Genomic DNA, 20,156 nt, shown 5'->3' with positions numbered 1-20,156 from the left:
AGATTGCGTTGCGCTAAAAATATTGTGTGTCAGTTTAGTGATGATCAGAATAAGTAAAGAGAAATCTGTTTGAGTACGTTGAGTTTTACTCAGCTGTCTTTGTATCAAATAACGTAAGAGGTTTACCAGCACAGTCATTTATAATTTTTCTGAGGAGAAGTTTCATAAGGCTGAAGGGTCGCACTTTGAATCATACCAGTCCTTTCTACGTAATGTTAAAAGGATATATTCCATGAATTTTCGGGATTGCAGCCGGATGGCATTGACTTCTTGCCACGATGTTTGGCTGATAACAATTCAATAGTCTTCAGGTGAGTGTTTACCACTGGTGACTGCTTAGCTCAAAAATTTGAAGCGGAGGCGGAGGCGCATGGGCTACATGAACGACCTTTGTCGACTTACGTGCCTCTTCGAATATTGCTCCATCTATGGCGCGCAGGCGCATGCGTAACGGTCATAGTACATGCTCGTTTCCTGTCGAAATGCGATGTTGCGGAGCTAAAATTCAGATGTCAAAGTAATAAAGTTATTTCTCATTAGACAAGTAACTAATCATAAAATTCCGTTCTGTATATATTAAAAATATCAGCGGATCCCATGCCTTATCCAATTGAAAGCCACCATCACGATTAATAATCCACCTATTCCTTAATAACTGAATCCCAAAAGGAGCTCGTCGAGGCCAAAATTTTCGTGGCAGAATAATTTATGGAATGTCCTGTGGAGATACAATCCTCGGCTATCGCTGACTTACTGGGATGCGAAAGGCGAGCGTGCCGATCGTGTTCAACGTACCTTCCACGCACTGAGCGGGGGAGAAAAATGGTTCAAATGGCTCTGAGCACTATGGGACTTAACATCTGAGGTCATCAGTCCCCTAGACTTAGAACTCCTTTAACCTAACTAACCTAAGGACATCACACACATCCAAGCTCGAGGCAGGATTCGAACCTGCGACCGTAGCGGTCGCGCGGTTCCAGACTGAAGTGCCTAGAACCTCTCGGCCACAACGGCCGGCTACTGTGGGGGGATGTCTGACCAATGTTAGCAAGGTATTGTGTAGATTTCAGCCCTCCGCAACTCCAGATAGTTCTTTGCCAAACCGAGAAGACCACAAGTCTTTGAAAGTGGGCGGAAGATTACTTTGACCTTATGTTTCCTTAAGGTTCTGCCTAATTTCGACGAAATATTGCCAGCTTATGGGAGGAAGCCCTGGGCTTAAACAACTGCTTCTTCTGCTCTTGACCTTGTGGGTGGACACCTTTCTTCCTCCTTAAACCGAGGGGGTAGCGCAGTAGTTAGCAAACTGGACTCGCATTCGGAAAGACGACTGTTCAAAACCGCGTCCGACCATCTTCGGATTCGATACGGGGCCGGTGCGCCTACCCGAGTCCAGAAAGCAGCGCATTAGCGCTCTCGGCTAACCTGGCGGGTCTTGATTACGGTTTTCCGTGATTTCCCTAAATGCCGCGATGGTTCCTTCGAAAGTGCACGGCCGCTTATCTTCTCCATCCTTCTCTAATCCGAGCTTGTGCTCTGTCTCTAATTATCTTGTTGTCGATGGGACGTTAAACTTAACACTCCTCTTCCTCCTTAAAGCTGTGCATATCTGATGTGGAGAGTATCCATTACCTTTGAACGCAGATTGTAGGTATTCCAGCTCTTCTGCAAGGCTGTCTGCATCAGAAACAACATGTGTCCGGCCGGCGCACCTACGTTCGAAGGACACTAATAGTTTGTGATATGTGATGGCAGCTAGACGCCTGGAGATTTAAATCTGTTCAAAAAAATGGTTCAAATGGCTCTGAGCACTATGGGACTCAACTGCTGTGGTCATAAGTCCCCTAGAACTTAGAACTACTTAAACCTAAATAACCTAAGGACAGCACACAACACCCAACCATCACGAGGCAGAGAAAATCCCTGACCCCGCCGGGAATCGAACCCGGGAACCCGGGCGTGGGAAGCGAGAACGCTACCGCACGACCACGAGATGCGGGCTTTAAATATGTATGCGTGGGCTTACGGTATACGGAGTTTCCCAAGGTTCCTTCTATTTTCCGACTGACCAAGACATCCAGAAACGGCGGACAACCGCCTTCTCTGGTTCCATCGAAACTCGATAGAAGTCGCTCATGTAGGGGCTGTCGTTGCGTGTGCGTCTCCCAGTAAATTATTTTGGTATAAATTCAGCGACGTGAATTAGCAATCTGCAGTGCTAAACACTCACCTGAAGATTTCTGAATGATTGTCAGCCGAAATATCGTGGCAAGAAGTCCGGTCATCCTACTGCAACCCTGAAACTTCATGGAATACTGTACGCCTGGCAAAATTCAAGTATCATTTGAAAGGATGTGTTGCTATAGAAACTACGTCCAATGGAAAAGTAGGTTTGGTTTAGAACTGCGGAGTAAATGGGTCATGTCATATAGAAACGATATTAGAATGCCGCTGAAGTAATTTAGGGAAACGATGGAAAACTCAAATCTAGATCGCAGGTCAGCAACTTGAGCCCTGCCTCCTCGTGTGTATGAGTCTAATGATGTAACTACTGCACCACCTGGAAGAGTGTTAAACTCATCGAAAATTTCGTAAGAGATGGCTCCTCCCTTCGAGATAAGAGACTTCTGGTCGGCGCGGCAAATGGAATAGTCCGATGTGTCACGGGAGCAGGTTTCGTCAGATGTTATGCCTGCCGTCGGCTAGACAGTCGAGCGTAAGGTATTCGAGGCACGCGTTATCAGCGTTCTTGATCACTGGTGTCTCACACACGGGACACTACATCGCCGGCGTCCTGCAGGTTCTGGGGTTATGTCGTGGCACGGAGCCAAGAGTAAACTGCGATTCACTCGCTTCGAAGAGAATTATCGCTGCAGCAGTCAAATACCGTGGACACCAAGTGTTGATGGCAGGGGTCGTATCACGGATGTATGTCTTTCATTGCAGCAAATCGCCTGTCTGCTGACTAATGAACATCTGGCGCGCACTCTGAGTTTGTGACAGTGTTGTGGAGATGTTGCGTGTTGATTTTTCTGCGGAGCCCAAGACACTTAAAGCAGTATTTTGCTTTCACATTCTTAACCAACTCACAAACGAACTGTCACAAACCAGGCGAACCTAGACCTTGCGCAACAGACAAGTCACTACAACCAGGCTTTTTTGCTTTCAGATTCGTTGGCTTTTCCAACTCAGAAAAAAACTGTCTCATTCCAAACTAACATAGACCTCGTTTGAAGATAGGAAAACCAGCGTGAAACTGGTAAAGGCAAAGTACATTATCGTAGGAAACTGACTGGTCGAAGTTTTTTCAATCTCTAGACATATATTAAAAGTAATCCCCTAATAACAAGCATTGTAGACTACAGCATATCGTGCTACGCAGATAGCCAGGTAACAATTTCTCAGTCTGCCTGTACGCTATCGTCCGCAGCTCGTGGTCGTTCGGTAGCGTTCTCGCTTCCCGCGCCGGGTTCCCGGGTTCGATTCCCGGCGGGGTCAGAGATTTTCTCTGCCTCGTGATGACTAGGTGTTGTGTGATGTCCTTAGGTTAGTTAGGTTTAAGTAGTTCTAAGTTCTAGGGGACTGATGACCATATATGTTAGGTCCCATAGTGCTCAGAGCCATTTGAACAATTTTTTTTTGTACGCTACCTGCGAACGCCGTTTATCCCAACAAGAGCCTTAGGCTCCGCAGCAGTGTCTCCACTTTATATTGTCCCGTGCAAATCTCTTTATCTCTGTTTACATTCACTTCAACCTGCGTACTGTAGGCAAGCCTTCGTTTCCCACTACAAATTCTACCCCCTCAAACTACCCTCCGTTACCGAATTGGCAGTTCCTGGATGCCTCAAAGAAAATGGCTCTGAGCACTAAGGGACTTAACATCTGAGGTCATCAGTCCCGTAGACTTAGAACTACTTAAACCTAACTAACCTAAGGACATCACACACAGCCATGCCCGAGGCAGGATTCGAACCTGCGACCGTAGCAGTCGCGCGGTTCCGGACTGAAGCGCCTAGAACCGCTCGGCCACCGCGGCCGGCGGATGCCTCAAGATATGCTGTCAGCTGATCCCTTCTTTTTCTCAAATTGTGCCACAGATTTCTTCTTATCATCAAATCCTAGTTATTCGCTCTACCTGGCTAACCTTCAACATTCTCCTGTAGTACCAAATTTCGAAAGCTCATATTCTATTTTTGTCTCAGCTTCTTGTAGTCCACCTTTAACTTCCCTATAAGGCTACAGTCCACAAAAATATTTTCAGAAAAGAATTCCCAACACTTAAAATATATACATTTAAAAGAACTTAACTCACGCCGTCTACAGACCGCAAGCTGTCCATCGGTACCATCCGGCCGCCGCGTCAACCTCAAAATAATGGTTCAAATGGCTCTGAGCACTATGGGACTTCACATCTGAGGTCATCAGTCCCCTAGAACTTAGAACTACTTAAACCTAACTAACCTAAGAACATCACACACATCCATGCCCAAGGCAGGATTCGAACCTGCGATCGTTGCGGTCGTGCGGTTCCAGACTGAAGCGCCTAGAACCTCTCGGCCACTGCGGCCGGCTCGTGTCATCCTCAGCTTGGTATGGCCGCATGGAGTGGCCGTGTGGTTTGAGGCGCAATGTCGCGGAATGCGCGGCTGCTCCCACCGGAGGTTCGAGTCCTCCCTCGGGCATGGGTGTGTGTGTGCTGTTTAATAGTGTGTAAATGACCTGAGCAGTTTGGTCCCTTAGGAATTCAACACAGCTGAGGACGCGGATAGGGGGGGCGTGTGGTCAGCATACCGCTCTCCCGACCGTTATGATGGTTTTTGTTGACCGGAGCTGCTACTATTCTGTCTAGTAGCTCCTCAATTGGCATCACGAGGCTGAGTGCACCCCGAAAAATGGCAACAGCGCATGGCGGCCCGGATGGTCACCCATCCAAGTGCCGGCCACGCCCGACAGCGCATAACTTCGGTAATCTGACAGGAACAGGTGTATTCACTGCGGCAAAGTCGTTGCCTTTAAAATATATAAGATATTAAAACATTTCTCAATTTGAGAAACTCTCTTCTTACTATTTCTAGTCTGACTTCCATCTCCACACTACTTCGACCATCGCTAATAGTTTTCCATCCCAAACAGCCTTCTCCTCTATTTCTTTTAGTGTCTCATTCCTTGACCTGCTTCCCTAAGCAACACATGACTTAATTATACTACGCCCTGTTACTACTGATTTACTTTTGTTGATGTTCACCTTTTAAACTCTTTTAAAGACACTTCCTATTCTATGCAACTGCTCTCCAAGTACTTTGCCGGGTCTGACAGAATGACAATTTCATCAGCAAACTTCAAAGTTTTTCAGTACAACGAAAAACCAATCGAAGTTGCAAATTCCACTTTTATTATTCACTCGATGACTAGTTTCGGGGCCGGCCACTGCGATCGAGCGGTTCTAGGCGCTTCAGTCCGGAACCACGCGGCTGCTACGGTCGCAGGTTCGAATCCTGCCTCGGCATGGATGTGTGTGATGTCCTTAGGTTAGTTCGGTTTAAGTAGTTCTAAGTTCTAGGGGACTGATGACCTCAGATGTTAAGTCCCATAGTGCTGAGAGCCATTTGAACCATTTTGAACTAGTTTCGGGCCGGGACCTATTTTCAAATCATTATAACAGATGGTCCAATTGGGATTTCTGAAAATGCAAAAACGATATCAAAAATGCGCAGACGAACAACTTTGGCTGGCTTTTTGTTGTACTGATTAACTGATTATTCAATGAACAGTCTACAACCCCGTCTCACTGCCTTATCAACCCCTGCTTCTCTTTCATGCCCCTCGGCTGCAAGAACTACGGTCGGCTTTCTGTACAAGGTGTAAATAACCTCTGTTCCCTGCATTTTATCTCTGATACTTTCTGAATTTCAAAAGTGCATTCTGGTCAATCTTGTCAAAAGCTGACTCTCTAAATCTACAAATACCAAAAAATTTGGTTTGACTTGCTTAATTCTTTCTTCTAACTGATACGGTCACTACGGCCTCGCGTGTGCCTACACTTCTCCAAAGTTGAAACTAATCTTCCCGGCGCGGAAGCAGAGACGATGCTGAGGGCTGACGAAACTAGGAGAGATATTGTTACATGAAGTAAACCGTAAGGGGAGAGCCTTGCGAAAATGCAGACGCCCCCAGACGCGGTCCCAAGGCGCTAGTTACTCTTCAAGGAATTAACATGTTACTTCGTAATTATGTCGTCTAGACGCTGTGTTAGGTTGCCACCGTAGAACTTTGTAACCAACAGGCACGTACTAGTGTATAAAGCCAGCTTGATACCAGCCCTGAGAACAGCAACGTCAGTAGGCTCACAAGGATTAGAAAGAGAGCGAAAACGCCAAAAACTGTTGACCCAGCAGTCCCTACTCCAGGGAGCCCGAAGGGCGGGGCTAAATGACGTACAGTATAATAATAATGTTGCAAGCCTTATTTAGCAGAGCAGTTACGTTTAGCTTTCAGCTGAACAATGTTGATGCCAAATACGGACTTAGTTAGTGCAACTGCATTAACATCCCCGAATTAGGGGCAGTAGAGGGGACCTAACTGAACCATGATTGGCAGGCACCTGCAAGAGACCAACGGGATTGCCTGGATGGCTTTAAGTGGGAAAAACAGTGCCTCCACGCGACTCTTTGAAACATCTACATTTCGCATTTTGGCGGAGTTCTCAGTCAGACGATCTGGGCGCAGAATCCGCGTCCGTCGACTCCAGCCACGGTCCAGCTCCGCGTAAGTCTGCTCTCTCTCTCTCACTTGGAGTGCCTCAGTGAACAGTGTCACATTCATTATGTTTTGCTTTGCAACTAAGTTGTTGCCTTAAGATGCTGCTAGTGTTTGCTACTGTGGCTAGCATCCACTCCTGGGACTTCTGCACTGGCTTCTGTTGTAACAGTGTTATTCATGCTTTTTCTAACCGTAGAACTAGCCTCCAGTGTATTAGTTAGTCCCGTCCGGAATAAACAACTATTTCAAAACCCTGTTTGTCCGAGACTCTCCACAACGAGTTCCCTACCGAGTCTCACCACCTGAATTTCTAGTAAATTCCTGTACCGGTGTTGGCTCAGATAGAAGAAAACAATTAAATGCCTTCACTGTGAATTGTCCTTCTGCCTTCTGCTCTGTACCGCTCCGGAGCGCAGACTGACCAGCAACCGCTTTTTCCCTCTCCCACCTATGTCAGGACACGAGAATGTTATGGAATTAACAAATATTACCCTCTCATGTGGAACTTAAAATGTGTTTATTTCGGTGGTTTATTCGTTATTTCTCTGCAGCTCGTCCTTGCAAACATATCCACAAAGTTTCACTGTCCTGCGATCACTCATTTTTCAGAGTCACCCTCAAGTGGCAAAAGTTTAGTTATAACCAGCCTATATTTTATTTAACTTTGCCGTCGGATAGCCTTCGTATCGCCGCAGCCGTCAGTTACACAAGGAAGGGAAGTTGTGTCCGCCACTTGTCTGTAAATTGCATAAACATCGTTCTGTATGTGATCGCATTTTAACTGTTTGTGAAATGCATTTCTTGGGGCGGAAATTGGAGACCAGCTCAGCATTTGCCTAAACGAGCGTGGGTAACAGCCCAAAAGACACACGCAGGTTGGCTGGTGTATCAGCTTCGTGGATTCAATCCGGATCTGGCTTACCTCCCGGTCTCGCAAGCTAGCGCGCTGCGCTTTACGTCACTGGGCACTGATATTAGGCTCTCTGTAAATGGACGCTCGGAGCATAGGAAAAGTTCGCCACGGTAATGAGATAAGGTGCATAATGATAAACTGGCTACGTGTGCGTCGAAAGCCGTGTGCGGTGATTCACTCTGATTGTAAACAAGGCGAGATATTCTCGTGTAGATGCTCATGGTGTACGTTTCAGTGATTGTATATTACAGGCTTTCTCATCGTTACAAATGTAGTTTCACAGAATCAAAGGTAATTTGGGTAACAACCCGAATAAAGCATAATTACATTATTAGTCTATAACGAGCCACTGGAGACCACGGGTCGCTATATCAAAATACTTAGAAAAATCCCTGAAAAACTACTGAAATTTTGTCGGTGGAGATTAGGTTCACCCTTTACTCATTACTACTAGCTGACAAACCCGGCATTTCCCCGGTATTCATTTTTCCAATTTTCTATTAGAAACGAAAATATAAAAAATGAACCGTGTTTGCAGTGTAATATCGAAAACATTGCATTTCCACGTTTTCGTGAAAACACCTTTGAAATAACGAAACAGTCTTACAAAGAAATATGCGTAATGTCCAAATTTATAAGTGCATTATCCCGAACAGCTGCTTCGTGTGTCTATAAAGCGATTTTGTAAACGTCTGTATTGCAACGTCTCTTCACCGCTTTACAGATGGCTGTTGTTTTCGCGCCGCCCTTGTGGCCGAGCGGTTCTAGGCGCTTCAGTCCGGAACCGTGCAACTGCTACGGTCGCAGGTTCGAATCCTGCCTCGGGCATGGATGTGTGTGATGTCATTAGGTTAGTTAGGTTTAAGTAGTTCTAGGTTCTAGGGGACTGATGACCTCAGATGTTAAGTCCCATAGTGCTCAGAGCCATTTGCACCATTTTTTGTTGATTTCGCCCACAGGCGTTTGAGCTTCGCAACTGAATGTTGCCAAAAGCGTTGCCAGGTGTCAAGGATTTCCTTAAGTTGACTCAATTGTGGAAATGTCTTAATGGCAAAGAATAATTGTATTAGAACTTCTTGCATCATGCGGCATTTTTTTCATGCATCCCAGTGTTTATCACTCAATATCTCGTGATCTATGTGTCATTCAATAATATAATTCTTTAGATACATTATGCGGCATATGTGGATAGCATCTGCTGTATTTCTTGTGAATAGAGTTAGTTGAAAATAAGTAATAGATTTAAATGTCATGCACAGTCCGGTAGTTTTCCACTCATCTCAGTGTTAATGACGTCATATCTCCTGAAATACATGTGGTACCATGATATAATTTTGTAGGCTCATTTAGCGACATATGCAAATATTGTCTGCGAAATTTATTGCGAACATAGTTAGTAGCACACCATCAATAAATTTAAATGTCATAGATTATGCGCCAGTTTTTCACAAATCTGGGTTTATTACGTCATTACCCCCAGAACTATGATATATAGGTGGTTCTTACCACACAGCGATTGTTGTCTGACTCTAAGGGATATGAGTACCAAATTTGGTTTAAATCGGTCCAGTGGTTTAGGAGATGTGGAACATACACACGTACACACATACATACTCGTATATCCATTTTTGTAATACGTCTGGATATGGATACCAGTAGCTCTTATTGTTTAATCATAGCTCATGTACAGCGCGAATTGCAGAATTAACTCTGTTTGGTTACGCGTAATACTAAAATGTGAAATGAATGTACAATTAAATAAATATAATTTTGCGACTATAGTCGTCATAGGCTACGCGCATTGGCCTTCTAGTAAACAGGCGCATTGCGATTGAAATCTCTGTATTAATGCTTTCATTTACATCTGTTGTCAGATGATAGGTGTAGTGGCGAATAAATGCATTCTATTTGTGTATAGATTAAATGCATCGTCTTATCGCACAGATACGGAGCGCGCGTTACCATAGAAAAACAGACTGTGAATATTAAATGCTGCAGTTGAGTGGCCGATGCGAGCTTCTATGACACAGTAAAACAGCCTAGATCATTCGAAACCAGAGAGACACCTTCAGCGGGAAACACACTTGACACTAAAGGCCGAAATACCGGATCGGACAACGATCAGTCATAACGGTTTAACTGCCAGGAAGAGGTCTTTACTGTTTACGTTGCACATTAATGGCTTAGATTGTAGTACTAAATGCAATCTCAGGTTTTCGCGGTTGGTGCAGGTATCTTTGTAGAGTTTCTGTCGATAACCGAAACAGATTATCTTGTTTCAGTCACTTGTTAATATTTATTAGACTGAAGCTGCCGTCATCAGGTGCAGACAGTTACATGAACATTAATCCGAAGTATGATGAGAGGTATTTTCAGGGTGTGCCAGTGAGTTTATGTACCGAAATTTAACCCTGTACGGAAAGATTTATTTATTTCTGTGTGTATCTTAAGTGAGTTGTATCTTTAAATGTTTTCATTGATACCTTTACTTATATTTTTGCTGGAAATTTATTTGTCTCACACACAAGGCGCAGGAATAAACACACTGTCAGTTAACGATTTCAAATTCAGATGTTTACAGTTCAAAGACTCTCCGTTCCTAAGATAAGCTTATTTCAGTTGCTAAAATAGTACAAACAATGAAAATATGATATTTTTTGTATAAGCATATTTATATCATGGCACATTTAAACATAGTGATTACTTGGTATTTCTTGTTTATTCAGCAATGTTAAGACAATTGATTTCAAGAGTTAAGTAAAAAAGAAATAGTCTTAACATTACTAAATAATGCGATGCCACATGTTAAAACTTTATAATTATTTGGTATTTGTTTGTTAATCAGTAAGGTTAAGACAATTTTTAGTTATATAATTAGTTAACTGAAAAATAAACAGTCTTAACATTACTGCATAACCAAGAAATACCAAATAATCATAATATTTAATATGTAGCATGGCATAAATGTGCTTGTAAATATTGTATTTCCACTATTTGCATTATTTTCACTATTTTACCAATTGAAAAAAGTTTATCTTAGGAGTTAAATGGCTTCATGCATTAAAGATCTGAGTATGAAACTGTTAAGTGATGGTATATTTATTGCTGAGATCTGTGTGGCAGAAAAATAAATTTCCATCAAAAATGTAAGTACAGGTAACAATGAAATGATTTAAAGGCACAACTCAGCTAAGCTATATTCTGAAACATACGAATCATTCTGTGAAAGGTTAAATTTCAGTACATAACCTCACTGGCACACCCAGCGAAAAATCCACACCACACTTCAAAGTAACAAACATGTACTGTACCGCACCTGATGAAGACTAGTGTTGACAAAATGCGTCATGTTAATAATTTTTAGGAAAAACGTGGGTGAAACAGCAAAAATTATTTCGTACTCTGAGGTTTGGGATGCCTCCTAATACCGTGTCGGACCTCCTTCCCCTCGGTCTAGTGCAGCAACTCGACGTGGCACGGACTCAACAAGTCGTTAGAGGTCCCCTACAGAAAAACTGACCCATGCTGCCTCTATAACAGTCCATTATTGCCAAACTGTTATCGGTGCAAGAGGTTCTGCACGAACTGACCTCTCATGACTATGTCAGATACATGTTCGACGAGATTCATGTCGGGCGATCTGTGTGGGGAAATCATTCGCTCGTATTGTCCAGAACGTTCTTCAGTCCAATCACAAACAATTGTAGCCTGGTGACAAGGCGTATTATCATCCACAAAAATTCCATCGTTGTTGGGGAACGTGAAGTTGGCGAATGGCTGAATATGGTCTCCAAGTAGCCGAACATAATCATTTCCATTCAGTGGTCGGTTCAGTTGGACCAGAGGACCCAGTACATTCCACGTAGAAACAAGCCACACCATTATGGAGCCACCACCAGCCTGCACAGTGATTTGTTGGTAATCTGGGTGCACGGCTTCGTGAGGTCTGCGCCACACTCGAACAATACTATCAGATCTGACCAACTGAAATCGGGACTCGTCTGAGCAGGCCACAGGTTACCAGTCGTCGAGGGTCCAACCGATATGGTCACGAGCGCAGGAGGGGCACTGCAGGAGATGACGCGCTATTAATGTTCGTCGTCTGCTGCTATAGCCCATCAACGGCAAATTTCGCAGCACTGTCCTACCGGATACGTTCGTCGTACGTCTCACATTGATTTCTGCGGTTATTTCACTCAGTGTTCCTTGTGTGTTAGCACTGACAATTCTTCGCGAACACCGCTTTTAGTGACGGCCATCGGCCATTGCTTTGTCCGTGGTAAGAGGTAATGCATGAAATATAGTATTATCAGCACACTGGATCTCTGAATATTGAATTTCCTAACGTTTCTGAAATGGGGTATCCCACCCATCTATCTCCAACTACCATTCCGCTCTCAAAGTATGTTAGTTTCCGTCGCACGGCCAAAATTGCGTCGGACACCTTTTCGCATGTATCAACTGACTAAAAATACACCACTGGCCATTAAAATTGCTACACCAAGAAGAAATGCAGATGATAAACGGGTACTCATTGGACAAATATATTATACTAGAACTGACATCTGATTACATTTTCACGCAATTTGGGTGCATAGATCCTGAGAAATCAGTACCCAGAACAACCACCTCTGGCCGTAATAACGGCCTTGATACGCCTGGGCATTGAGTCAAACAGAGCTTGGATGGCGTGTACAGGTACAGCTGCCCATGCAGCTTCAACACGATACATCAGTTCATCAAGAGTAGTGACTGGCGTATTGTCACGAGCCAGTTGCTCGGCCACCATTGGCCAGACGTTTTCAATTGGTGAGAGATCTGCAGAATGTGCTGGCCAGGGCAGCAGTCGAACATTTTCTGTGTCCGAAAGGTCCGTACAGGACCTCCAACATGGGGTCGTGCATTATCCTGCAGAAATTATAGTTTCGCAGGAATCGAATGAAGGGTAGAGCCACGGGTCGTAACACATCTGAAATGTAACGTCCACTGTTCAAAGTGAAGTCAATGCAAACAAGACTTGACCGAGACGTGTAACCAGTGGCACCCCATACAATCACGCTGGGTGATACGCCAGAATGGCGATGACGAATACACGCTTCCAATGTACGTTCACCGCGATGTCGCCAAACACGGATGCGACCATCAAGATGCTGTAAACAGAACCTGGATTCGTCCGAAAAAATGACGTTTTGCCATTCGTGCACCCAGGTTCGTCGTTGAGTACACCATCGCAGGCGCTCCTGTCTGTGATGCAGCGTCAAGGGTAACCGCAGCCATGGTCTCCGAGCTGATAGTCCATGCTGCTGCAAACGTCGTCGAACTGTTCGTGCAGATGGTTGTTGTCTTGCAAACGTCCCCATCTGTTGACTCAGGGATCGAGGCGTGGCTGCACGATCCGTTACAGCCATGCGGATAAGATGCCTGTCATCTCGACTGCTAGTGATACGAGGCCGTTGGGATCCAGCACGGCGTACCGTTTTACCCTCCTGAAGCAACCGATTCCATATTCTGCTAACAGTCATTGGATCTCGACCAACGCGAGCAGCAATGTCACGATACGATAAACCGCAATCGCGATAGACTAAAATCCGACCTTTCCCAAAGTCGGTTAACGTGATGGTACGCATTTCTCCTCCTTACACGAAGCATCACAACAACGTTTCACCAGGCAACGGCGGTCAACTGCTGTTAGTGTATGAAAAATCGGTTGGAAACTTTCCTCATGTCAGGACGTTGTAGGTGTCGCCACCGTCGCCAACCTTGTGTGAATGCTCTGAAAAGCTAATCATTTGCATATCACAGCATCTTCTTCCTGTCGGTTATATTTCGCGTCTGTAGCACGTCATCTTCGTGGTGTAGCTATTTTAATGGCCAATAGTGTAAAGTGTTCCGCCAATGCACTGCCCTCTTATATCTTGAGTACGCGATTCTACCGCCGTCCCTACATGTGCATATCGCCATATCATTAATTTTGTCAGCTCACTGTCAATTTATTATACAGTCGATGACTTCAATCAATTCCATTCAGCGTGGATAAATTAAAATTATGTCGGACTAAAATGATAGTATTGCAGAGTTAGATCCCAGCAAAACATCGGCGTGCTATATAAACTAGCAAGTAGATGTTAATGTTTAGAACTGCAAAGCTGTGACGTAACGCAACGTCGAAGCTTGATATCCTTCGACTGCCTGAATGGCGAGTCAAAATGATGGAAGATAAGAGCTGCTTCACTACCCAGTCCACCCAAATGCAGCAAAGTTCAGCGCGACTGCAGTCACTTGCTGATCACGTGACTCTGACGTCTCTCCGGCGTGAGCTACATTTCCTATGTGACGTCTTCTGCGTTTCCGTTGACACAGCTTTAACATTAACTATGTACAAAAAAAAAAAATCTCTTCTTACCAGCTTAACATCTGACACACCTTGCATTGCAGATCGTTTAGAACAGGGCTGGTTACGGCGTACCAAGCTTCATGCGTGCGGGGTGTTCTGTCCTTCTCGGAAGTACCCGATAAGTGCGATGTTTTATTTAGTACTGCGAGTTCTGTCCTTCTCGGAAGTACCCGATAAGTGCGATGTTTTATTTAGTACTGCGATGGGGTATTTTTGGCCGGCACAGCTCTCTGCAGTTCGAGAAAATCGTGGTGTCAGCGCTGTTTAGCCTTCGCTATTTGTTCTTGGTATAAAGGAGATTCCCATGTCCTGTGGCTGTTTGCACAAACAGAGGCAGTCTCTCGATCATCGTCACAGGCCTTTAAAAATAAATGGGAATGGCAGAAGAGAAGGATGAAAAATCTCAATTCGCATAAGCAACGGGTACTGCATATTTGCTACGTAACGACATTACAGTACAAGCAGGAAGCATTTAAAGATTTAGATGACAATGAAAGTGCAAAAAATTACAACGATCAATATACGGCATTTATTGTTCTTAACATCAGAAACCACTTCGTTCTAAATTTGCAGGCTTAGAGCACGTGAAGAAATTGGTGGTACGGATAGTAAAATTTCTGAAGTCGCACGCATTATTCCGTTGTCAGTTGCAACAGTGTTGATGGAACTGAACGAAGAGGGTGGAAGCTTTACATATTACCGGAAAGTACGTTGGTTAAGTGAAGGCGCATGCTTGGAACGATTTTTCGATTTAAAAATCGCCGTTGTTAATTTATGAATGAAAAGAGAGTGCAGGAATGAAAATTTGAATATCCAGAATGGATAGCAGCCCTCATATTTGCCAACTTCTTTCTCGTTTGCCGGGGATGCATTAAAAAAAAAACGTTGTGGTGGGGGCAAATTCTGACGAACACAGTTCACATTCATTGCGGACTTGAAAGAATCACAAGGATAGTTTCCTAAACGTGTTGAGGATACTGTGAAGGTTACATCTATTTTCGAGACCTTTTACTGTTTCTGTTGAAAGAGTCCTGTGCATATGAAGATGCAACTTACTGATGTGCAAGATATTTCCACTTTCAAAGACAAATCCCTTTAACTTTAAAACCATGGAAGATATCTACGTTCCTTCCTCAGGTAGAGTTTCCACGTCTCCATAATGACCTTCAAAGTACTACAATATTTCGACCATCATATGTGTGTGAACGACATTTTTTCGCTTATGGAACTAAATAAGTCACGATTACATGGAAACTTGAGTACGGAAATCTGTGAAACTGCGTGTGTCCCTGAACCAAGAGGTTGTACCAGACAAAAGTATATTATATCTTCGGCGCACAAAAATGACAGAGAATACTAAAAATTTATTTTTTTTGTTTTTGATCTGTGTTGTTGAAAAATGTGAAATATAAAACTAACAAAGGAAACTCCCCATCGCACCTCCCCCCCCCCTTCCCCTCAGACTTATGGTAAGATTGCCCAGCGGATAGCCCGTCAAAAACTGAACACAGATCAAACATGAAAACAGGAATAAGGTGTACTGAACTGTGAAGAAAAAGCAAAATAGAGACAGTGAACGTCCAAGTTCAACAAGTGGAATATCGAGAGAAACTGAACAGTTGTAGTTAAGTGGTCACTGTGTTGAACTGCAAACCGGACGATACGCGTTCAAAACTCCATCGTACTATTTATTTTACTCTTTTTTTTTTTTTTTTTTTTTTTACAACATTATGAACTGTCCGTCCGGTCACTGAAATGTTTCTTCTGTTTCTCTAGTCTTGGCGGTTGTTATATTATACATTGCTTACAGAATATGAGTCATGTGGTAAGAATACGTTACCGTCGCTTGTAAATGTGATGAATAATGAGAGCAGGGGAGATACCACACAGACGTTTCAGAGAAAGGAGAACAAATAAACGGGTGTGAACTGTTGCAACAAAGGAATTGAGGAGTCAAAACTTCCAAAACGGAACGCAACTTCAAAAACGTTGAAAACATTTGTTTTGACAGACTACACAGAAACTGTGTGATTGTGAAACCGTTGTGTTCATTTGTTGCAGCTTATGTGACAAACTATTATTTTTTCATCTTTTCCTTAAAAAATGGTTCAAATGGCTCTAAGCACTATGGGACTTAACATCTGAGGTCATCAGTCCCCAAGACTTAGAACTACTTAAACCTAACTACGCTAAGGACACCACACACATCCATGCCCGAGGTAGGATTCGAACCTGCGACCGTAGCACCAGCGCGGTTTCGGACTGAAGCGCCTAGAACCGCTCCGCCACAACGGCCGGCGTCATTTCCTTGGGAGCGATCACATTCACATACGAAGACCTAGACAGGGCAAGCAAGCATATCTCACTTACATACCCGGTGCACAAATTAGGTGCATCGATGAAAGATTCCTATCGTGTGACATACGTACTGTCACCGATAACTTGTATGACACACCAGACATGTTTTCCGGTGGAGGATTCGGTTGACTTGTCGCCTTGTTATCAAACGTTTGCGGTTCCCTTTCGAAAGCCACTTCCTTCCGGCTCCTAATAAAGTAGTTGTGCAGAATCAATTGACATTAAAGGTTCCTAACTTACACCTCGCTGTTGCAAACGAACGTTACTCCACGACGAGACGCAAATTTGAATACAGCAAACAGCGAGAAAGAAGAAAAAAAATCATATATATTCACGAGAGAGGTTTGAACACGGATCGCCCACTTGGCAGTCCTATACCGTGACCGCTTATCCACACGGGGCTGCTGCTGTATCAGGCTGCTGTGTACTGCACTTCTTGTCCTTGGACCGTCCCATTTCTATTTTGCTTTCTTTTTCCACAATTCAGTACACCTCCTTGTTGTTTTGATGTTTGATCTGTGTTCAGTTTTTGACAGGCTGCGCACTGGGCCCTCTTACCACAAAATCTGAGGAGGATTGCGATGGGGAGTTTCCGTGGTAAGTAGTATGGAATGTCACTGCATTCCATTTACATGTGGCACGTTTTCGGTTTCCCCTCCTTCCCTCACTACGTGGTCAGACGGCTTCGAGTGACGGTGAGGGAAATGTGCCAGCCAGGTTGAGCGTTCTGTCACTCATGTCAGGGAACAGCCTGCTTGAGTTCTTCGCCACTCCTGGTTTACAATGTCGGCAGTAACTCACACTGCCCCTTGGTAGAAACAGCTCGCACTAGTCTGGTGCTGCAGCTGGGCCGTCCTATGCCAACCTCCTACGTCCACAAACTTTCCTCACAAATCAGTCTATCTATTATTGAACACCGTATCAAAATCCTTATTGTAGCTACTGAGATTAGCTGTAACATTCACAGAGAAAATTGTGATTATGGGCTTTCAATTTATTTATTGAATCTGTGCACTGAGCAAGCACTAAAGGAAACCAAAAAAATTTTTTGAGAAGGAATTAAAGTTGAGGGAGAAAAAATAAAAAAAACTTAGAGGTTTGCCGATGACACTAATTCTGTCATATACAGCAAATGACTTCGAAGAGCAGTAGGACAGAATGAAGAAGGTTACAGAATCTGTAAGACGAATCTCCAGAAAAGTAAAACAATGGTAATGGAATGTAGTCGAATTAAATCAGGTGATGCTGAGAGAATTAAATTAGTAAATGAGACACTAAAAGTAAAAGACGAGTTTTACTGTATGGATAACAAAATAATGGATGATGGCCGAAGTAGAGAGGATATAAAATGCAGACTGGCTGTAGCACGAAAAATATTTTTGAGTATAGTTTTTTGAGTATAAGTTTTAGAAAGTGACTTCTGAAAATAGTTGTCTGGAATGTAGCCTTGTATGGAAGTGGAATGTGGACCACAAGCACTGCAGACAAGAAGAGGTTGGAGCCTTTAAAATGTGGTGCTACAGAAGAATGCTCAAGATTTGATGAGTAGATCGCGTAACTAATGAGGGGGAACTGAACAGAACAGGGGCGAAAAGAAAACTGTGGGACAACTAACAGAGTGGATCAGTTGGTAGGACACATTCAGAGACGTAAGGGAATTACCAGTTTAATGCTAGAGGGAAGTGTGAGGGAGATGGGGGGTGGGGGGTTAAAATTGTAAAGAGAGACAAAGACATTAATACAGGAAGTAGATTCAAATGGATGTAGGTTAAGGTAATTGTACGGAGATGAAGAGGCTTGCATGGACGGCTGCATCAAACCAGTCTTTGGACTGAAGATCACAACAACAGTATAGAAAGTAAATGGGTAAACATGCTTCTTCTTGCACAATCACTCAAACAATGATAGCAGGTTGTTAGGATTTACTCCTGCAGTTTATATCGCGTAGCCCCAGATGCAACTTCATATACGCGACAACTAGTGGTGTTAGAGTATTTAGATGCAGTTATGTCTCTCTGCAGAAAGATTCCCTGTGTCGATCTTTGCCAACAGAATATCTGGGGAACTGGGGAACCGCTACAGCATGTTTAGAAAACATGTTTAGAAAATTTCAAGAACTATCTTTTAGAGCAGAAACATTCCATACTCTACGTCTTTCTACGTACGAGAGGTGGTAAAAAATATGGAAACAAGGCGCGAAATGCACGCTTTAATATACACCACTGGCCATTAAAGCTGCTACACCACGAAGATGACGTGCTACAGACACGAAATTTAACCGACAGGAAGAAGATGCTGTGATATGCAAACGATTAGCTTTTCAGAGCATTCACACAAGGTTGGCGACGGTGGCGACACCTACAACGTGCTGACATGATGAAAGTTTCCAACTGATTTCTCATACACAAACAGCAGTTGACCGGCGTTGCCTGGTGAAATATTGTTGTGATGCCTCGTGTAAGGAGGAGAAATGCGTACCATCACGTTTCAGACTTTGATAAAGGTCGGATTGTAGCCTATCGCGATTGTGGTTTATCGTATCGAGACATTGCTGCTCGCGTTGGTCGTGATCCAATGACTGTTAGCAGAATATGGAATCGGTAGGTTTAGGAGGGTAATACGGAACGCCGTGTTGGATCCCGACGGCCTCGTATCACTAGCAGTCGAGATGACAAGCATCTTATCCGCATGGCTGTAACGGATCGTGCAGCCACGTCTCGATCCCCGAGGCAACAGATTGGGACGTTTGCAAGACTACAACCATCTGCACGAACAGTTCGACGACGTCTGCAGCAGCATGGACTATCAGCTCGGAGACCATGGCTGCGGTTACCCTTGAGGCTGCATCACAGGCAGGAGCACCTGCGATGGTGTACTCAACGACGAACCTGGGTTTCAGATGTGTTAAGACCCGTGGCTCTACCCTTCATTCGATCCCTGCGAAACCCTACATTTCAGCAGGATATTGACGACCGCATGTTGCAGGTCCTGTACGGGCCTTTCTGGACACAATGTTCGACTGCTGCCCTGGCCAGCACCTTCCCCAGATCTCTCACCAATTGAAAACGTCTGGTCAATGGTGCCCGAGCAACTGGCTCGTGACAATACGCCAGTCACTACTGTTGATGAACTGTTGTATCGTGTTGAAGCTGCATGGGCAGCTGTACCTGTACACGCCATCCAAGCTCTGTTTGACTCAATGCCCAGGCGTATCAAGGCCGTTATTACGGCCAGATGTGGTTGTTCTGGGTACTGATTTCTCAGGATCTATGCACCCAAATTGCGTGAAAATCTAATCACACGTCAGTTCTAGTATAATATTTTTGTCCAATGAATACCCGTTTATCATCTGCATTTCTTCTTGGTGTAGCAATTTTAATGGCCAGTAGTGTAGATGTTAGCTCAGCGTGCTGGATGTGGGGCTGTATTTGGCCACGAAGGCACCTGTGCAGTGTCCTCAATACGTTGCAAGTGTCAGTCATAGTTAGAATAGTGTTCTGCGTAGTTGTGAGTGCATTAGTCGAGCTAAGTGAATTGAAATGTCTTCAAAATGTTGGTGCTCGTTTGTCGGGTGCATCCGTAACGAAGGCAGCTAAAGTGTTTGGTGTTTCGAGAGGCAGCTTATCGAAGATTTACACCGCGCGCAGGAAAAGCGGAGAAACATTATCCGGTAAGTCACAACGTGGACGAAGGTGTGTGCTGAGCGATCGTGACGGACGGTCATTAAGCA

The 20,156-nt window shown here is 44.1% G+C and overlaps 1 protein-coding gene across 3 annotated transcripts in view; it reads right to left on the bottom strand.

Moving 5' to 3' along the window:
- LOC126262314 (probable beta-hexosaminidase fdl) overlaps positions 1 to 20,156 on the bottom strand; it is an 880,573-nt gene that overhangs the window by 213,036 nt on the left and 647,381 nt on the right. The window lies entirely within an intron of this gene.

The sequence above is a fragment of the Schistocerca nitens genome, chromosome 6 (assembly GCF_023898315.1).
Source record: "Schistocerca nitens isolate TAMUIC-IGC-003100 chromosome 6, iqSchNite1.1, whole genome shotgun sequence".
NCBI classification, from domain to species: Eukaryota; Metazoa; Arthropoda; class Insecta; order Orthoptera; family Acrididae; genus Schistocerca; species Schistocerca nitens.
Note: the sequence above shows the minus strand (reverse complement) of the source record. Positions and strands in the feature narration are given on the sequence as shown.